The sequence below is a fragment of the Tupaia chinensis genome, unplaced genomic scaffold (assembly GCF_000334495.1).
Source record: "Tupaia chinensis unplaced genomic scaffold, TupChi_1.0 Scaffold000404_1, whole genome shotgun sequence".
In the NCBI taxonomy this organism is placed as follows: Eukaryota; Metazoa; Chordata; class Mammalia; order Scandentia; family Tupaiidae; genus Tupaia; species Tupaia belangeri.
This window is the reverse complement of record NW_006159906.1, coordinates 191,321-197,960: the sequence shown is the minus strand read 5'-3', so window position 1 is coordinate 197,960 and position 6,640 is coordinate 191,321. Positions and strand designations below refer to the sequence as shown.

The 6,640-nt window shown below is 41.2% G+C and overlaps 1 pseudogene; it reads left to right on the top strand.

Moving 5' to 3' along the window:
• The window catches only part of LOC102470180 (eukaryotic peptide chain release factor GTP-binding subunit ERF3A-like), a 2,978-nt pseudogene extending 1,113 nt beyond the window's left edge, over nucleotides 1-1,865 (top strand).
• The last annotated feature ends 4,775 nt before the right edge of the window (nucleotides 1,866-6,640 follow it).

Here is a 6,640-nt window from a genome sequence, read left to right as displayed (position 1 = left end):
GCACCAACACCCCCCCCCCCCCAAAAAAAAAAAAAAAAAAAAAAAAAAAGAATCCTGGGAACACAAATAAGAAATAAGTGAAGCAGAGCCAGACGTTGGTTCCTTGGGAGATGGAAAGCCACCAGAAGAAAGTGCGCACAAAATGATGGAGAAGGAAGGAAGATTAATAAAACCTGCGTGGTTGCAGGTCTAGGCCAGGTGCTCCTAGGAAAGGACAGTAAAAGTAGCATCCACTGGGCATGGAGATGCTGGCAAGGCTACCACTGAAGGACAAATAACATATTTGACTAGAATGGTTGCTAAGAGGACACTTGAGAAATACAAAAGAGAAGCTAAAACAAACAAGAAAACAGAGAAACTCAGTACTGGTCATGGGCCTTAGACACAGATCAGGAAGAATGAGACAGGGTCATACTGCAAGTGAGCTGTGCCTATTTTGAAACTGAAAAGAAGCCCTTTGCAATTCTAGATTCCCCTGGCCACAAGCATTTTGTACCCACTTTGAGTGGTGGTGCCCTTTAAGCAGATTTGGCTGGGTTTGGTAATCTCAGCTGGGAAAGGAAAGTTTGAAACTGGATTTGAAAAAGGACAGACAAGACAGCATATTGTTGGCAAAGACAGCAGGAGTACAACACTTAATTGTGCTCATTAATAAGACAAGTGGGGGCCAGCAGATGGCATGCTGGTTCATCACTGGACTCTCATGTAACTGGACTCTCACATAGCCAACCACGGGTTGGAGTTCCAGACCCAGAGGCTTAAACTCATGTTGGGTGTGTGTGTATGTGTGCCCAAAATCCTGAGAGGAGAAAAGAGGAAAATGAATTGCAGCGTGGCCATCCCAGGGGTGATTTCTCACTTTCTGTCTCTCAGTCTCTCTGTGTGTCTCTGGCGAGTGTATGCGCCCAATAGCAAAAATCTGTATATATAAAAAAAGATGATCCAACAGTAAATTGGAGAAATGAGAAATATGAAGAATGCAAAAAGAAACTAGAGTCATTTTTTGAAAAAAAAAAAAAAATTGGCTTTAATCCCCAAAGGACATTCACTTTATGCCCTGCTCAGGATTGACTGAAGCAATCAGATTTCTGTCCTTGGTACATTGGGTTACCATTTATTCCATACCTGGATAATTTGCCAAATGCGGTAGATCAGTCCATGGACCAATCAGGCTGCCAGTTGTGGGCAAGCACAAGGATATGGGACTGTGGTCCTAGGAATGCTGGAATCAGGACCTATTAGCAAAGGCCAGCAGCTTGTGATGATGCCAGACGAGCACAATGTGGGAGTTCCTGGGGTGCTTTCTGATGTAGACACTGATTTTGTAGCCCCAGGGGAAAACCTCAAACTCAGACTGAAAGGAATTAAGAAGAGGTTCTTCTAGGAGTCATACTTTGTGATCCTAATCATCTTTGTCATTCTGGACACACATTTGATCCCCAGTGATTACAGAGCACAAATCCACCATCTTTCCCGTATATAATGCGGTGCGGCATATTTGTACCTGTATCGAGGAAGTCAAAATAACAGCCTTCATCTGCTTGATAGGCAATCGGGAGAAAAAAGTAAGACTCAACCTCAATTTGTGACACTAGATCAAGTATGCATTGTTCCTTTAAGGACAGCAGGAACCATCTGCCTTGAGACCTTTAAAGATTTCCCTCACGTGGGTTAATTTACCCTAAGAGATGAGGGTAAGACCCCTGCAATTGGAAAAGCTCTGAAACTGGTTCCAGACAAAGACTAAGCATTTCCTTGATGACCCTGAACGACACAGAGGAACACTTGCTGCAAAGCCTACTACACACTGCCTTCTCTTATTTTCTGCCCATTGATAACTCTCCCCATATTTAGCAAAAAGAACATTCACAGCAAAAGTCCACCATCTGTCGGTTTTGGCGATAGCTTTTTGGCAATAGCTTTGTAAGTGTTATGGACGTAATTCCCTACAATAATGAAAATCTGCAAGAAATTTTTTTCATTTTCCCTTACTCATATTTAGACTTTTTCCTCTAGGCAGATCATTCTGAGTGTGCAAGCATGTGTGCACATATTAAAAACACAACTACCATGTTAAATAAAAAATACTCCATTTGAAACCCTGTTAGGTATTTCAGTTGTTTTTGAATAATGTTCTTTATCTGGATGTAACATCGTGGTCATCCATGTGGGAGTTCAGCGCTCGAACCATCACGCCACCTACTGGTCCCTTGTATCAGTAACCTTAAAGGGTGGATGGTTCTTGCTGGTAAAGCTCAATATCAATCCAGCAACGGAACAAACACACGTTCAGAAACATCAGAATCTGCACATACAAAAATGAACAGTGATGATAAGTAGAATCAAGCACAGCCTCAGTTTTATCTCAATTATTGGAAATGGACTACTCTTAAGTTTTAAGCTAAAATTTGCTGACTGTAACTTGAGTGAACCACAGTGCACCACTGTGGTGTTTTTAGACTGAAGGCTGACTGACTGTTGTAATTATCATGACTTCAAAATAATTGGTGAGAATGAATGGGAACTGGAAGAGACCATTTCTTCGTTTATTAAAACTCCCCTTAGTGTTGAGTGTTGCCATTTATCAAAGGCTTGACCCCTTTTAGATTGTGATTTATTTTAAGATACTTTGTCATTGTATATTTAATGACATGCCCCTTCCTGATAATCTTGCTCCTCAGAAAAGAAAAGCCTGATCAGACTATCTTTCTGTATTTCTAATCACTAAAAATATAAGCCTTAACCTAACAGTTTTCTTATCTGTGAAATTCCCATTTCTTTCATAAATGATGCTACGTCTCATGGAAAGAGCAAAGTTATTGTCTTAATAGCTTCTTATAACTATACTTCTGGTTATTAAGTTGCATAATATTTAAATAAATTGTATTATATCTACAAACCTCTGGGCTTTTATTTCTCTGGGAAATATGCAAGTTTTAATCAAAACATGATGGTTCTTTTTGAAATTCCATATTAATAAAAACATACTAGTATTGCTTGGGCTGTAACAAATCCTGAAGTTTAAGAGTCGCTAAAATTATTTCAAAAGACTTTCCTTTTTAAAATTCAACACTTTCTCTAAAAAGTTGTTTGCTATTAAAACATTTACACTGTTGAGACTATTATGTGCACGTTGCCAAGTCACTTAAATAAAACGATTTGGAAACTTAAGTAAGAGGACTCAGATATCAGCTGCAAAGGGGCTTCCTCTAAAAAAATAATGATGTTTCTCAGAATGTGTCCCCCTCGGGAACCAGCAGTTAGCGTAATGGCTATGTCGCTGGACTCCCACATAGTCGACCGTGGTTCGTGTCCCGGACCTGGTGGCTTAAAACTCACACTGGGCACGTGTGCGTGCGTGCCCAAGATCCTGAGAGGAGAATGGAGGAGAAGGGATTGCGGCGTGACCATCCCCCCTGGGGGGTGATTTCTTGCTTTCTGTCTCTCTGTCTGTCTCTGTCTGTCTGGAGAGCACACACGCCCTATAGCAAAAACATCTTCAAAAAAAACAAAAAAAGAATGTGTCCCCCTCGTTCAGCGACACAGGACTGTACAATGTATTCAGGACTTCCACCACATCTCAGAAGGAATGAAGGATGTCATCTCAAATGACAGTATCCAGAACACGTATTTCAAATCCTAGGCTGTACCTTGGTCTGGTAGTTAAGGTGGATGGATCCCACATGACTGACTTTGTGGTTCAAGTCCAAGAACTGCAGCCTTGAGAAATATGCTGGGTACATGTGCATGTGTGCCCAAATCCTGAAGGGATGGAGAATGGAGGGAAGGATGTATTACAGTAGGACATATTTAGTTAGACTGGATGGAGAAGAACACATAATAAAGGAGGAACAGCAGGTGGTGTGGTGGTGAAGGTTGCTGGACTCCCACACGGTTGATCATGGTTCGAGTTTCGGACCTGGTGGCTTGCTTTCTGATTTTCCATCTCTCTCTCTCTCTCTCTCTCTCTCTCTGTCCCTCTTGGCTCAAAATAAAAAGAAAGAAAGGAAGGAAGAAAGAAAGAAAGGAAGTGAAATAAAATAATTACTTTAAAAAAGAATAAATAATAAAGGAAATCATTCTTTCTTGTGTTGATAATAAAAGAAGGAAATGTTCTGTACTGTAAAGTCATGCAAAGTCAAAAGCCAAGTCCAAATTACACAAATAACATGATTGAATGTGTAAGAAAAATTGAAATAAAATTTTAAAAAAGGAAAATAATTAAACATGATAAAAGGAAAAAAAAAACCTGTAAGGTAAACATCTGAAAAATACTTAATAACTCAATTTCATAAAAAATTCCAAAAATGTGTCAGCCAGCAGATGGCATAGCAGTTATGTGGCTAGATCCCCATATGTCTGACCAAGCTGATGGTCCCTGACCTGATGGCTTGAAAATCATGCCGGGCATGGGTACACGCATGACCATGATCCTGGGGTAAGAATGGAGGAGGGACTGTGCCCTGAAGGATGATTTGTCATTTTCCCTCTCACCATCTCTGTCTCTTTCCAGTGAGCACATACACCCTCAGGCAAAATCATCTTAAAAACAAAAAGACTCCACAAATCATTCGCATATAATATGAGGGCCAGGAGAAGAGACAGATAAGCAAAAGATGAAAACAAGTTAATCACAAGAAAGAGCATCTGGAAACTCAATAGATGTATGAAAATGTACTCATCTTTACTAAAAATGCAAATTAAAACTATGACAGTGCATAAGACACACATGAAAATTTTTTAAGAATGTGAATCCAGTAAGCCAAGAGTTGGTGAACCGTGGCCATGTCCACACCTATGGCCTGGAGAGATCCTACTCAGCATGAGCCAGAGACTTGACAAACCCATGGGCGCAGAGTGGTCTCCTGGTCCATGAGCGTCAGGGCTGGGCCCAGACCCTGGTGAGACATGTGCTACCTGAGAACCAAAACCTCCTCTTGTAAGCCAAGCCTCAGAAAGGGAAATCATGACTGCGAAGGAGTCAGGATGAGGAATGCGTCCAAACTGCACAGCAGGCTTAGGCTGACACAGCAGTTCACTGCTACTGGGGTACAGGACTCCAAAGTCAGACAACGAGTGCAGAAACCAAACCCCCATACATCTTGTTCTAGAGCATTGTTCACAAAAGACCCAACATTCCAACAACTCAAATGTCCTCTCAGTTGTGGTACATTCATAAAGTACCATTCTGTAGTTAAAGGAAATGAGCAGATTCATGTTACCAAGTAGATAAACCTGACAGACTGATGTTAAGAAGCCAGGCCAAAGACCAGATTGTATGAATCCATTTATATGAAATTTCCAGAAAAGTGAAACCCACAGACACAGAAAGATTAGCGTTTGCCAGGGTTGAGGATTAGGGGAACAGAGAATAACTCCCGATAAGTGTGGGTTTCCATGTGTGGATGATTACGTATTAGGAACTAGATAAAGGTAATCCCTACAAAACTCCATGAATGTACTAAATGGCACTGAATTGCACACTTGCAAAACTCACATTCTATGATATGAAAATTAGATTTCAATAAAACTTATTTAAAACTGAAACACGTGAGATGAATTAAACTGAAAAATGGAGTGATAAAATACATTTGAAGAAAGGAATAAGGAACTGAAAGGTAGATCTGAGAAAAATGACCTAGAACTACAAAGAAGAAAACAAAACATGAGACATGGGTTAGGAGAAATGGAGTCTACGAAGACAAGTTGCACCATGATGCTAAGAGTTACAAAATAGCAGAAAAACTGAATGCAGAAGAGATAATTGTCTTTTAAAGTTGCATGTTTTGTGATGTAAAGACTATTTAAACAAACAAACAAGAGTGTCCTGAATCAGCTCCTGTGTCATCCTCTAACTAACGTTTTTGCTGTTTTTGGTATAGGGTATATCTACCCACCAGAGAGATAAAGAGGCAGAGAGAAAGGGAAAGTGGGAAATCCACCCCGTAGGGGATAGATAAGCTACAACCCCTTCTCCATTTTCTTGTCGGGAATTCGGATATACATGCACATGCTTCATGGGCCAGCAGGCGGGTGGAGGCTAAGGCACTGGATCCCACATGGCTGACTGCAAGGTTAGAGTCTGTGATTTTCAGGCAGCAGCTCTGGGACTTAACTCATCTGATGTGTCAGATATAGCAACTGGGGGCCTTGGACGTTAGAGAGAGGGCTTTGGATTCACTGGCTGACTTCAGCATAAGAGATAAGGTAGGCAGGCCAGATGAAGGTGCAGGGGACTGCTTCTAATGTCTACAAGGCAGACTCACAAGGAAACACTGCCAGTTTAACTGCAGACACCTCCCTATGCAGGCCGAACATGCATGTGCTCTTGGTGTTACTGGATGAACCTGGGAGGCTTGCAGCATCCAGATCCTGTTATAGGTGTTATCTCTCCCATATCTCTCACTCATGTAATTTTATATATATTAAAAAAAGGACAGGATGAGCTAAAAAGACTTGCCCATCACTGCAACGGGCATGCAGGAGGGACTCAGTTGTGTGGACTGGGCATGATTCCCACCAGTGTCTGCCATATGGGATGAAGTGCCTTAACTAACATACCAAATGCTGGCCCCAACCCTCAATTTACATTTCTATTTTTGGAGGTATTTGCCATAGGGCACATTCACTAGCCAGAGAG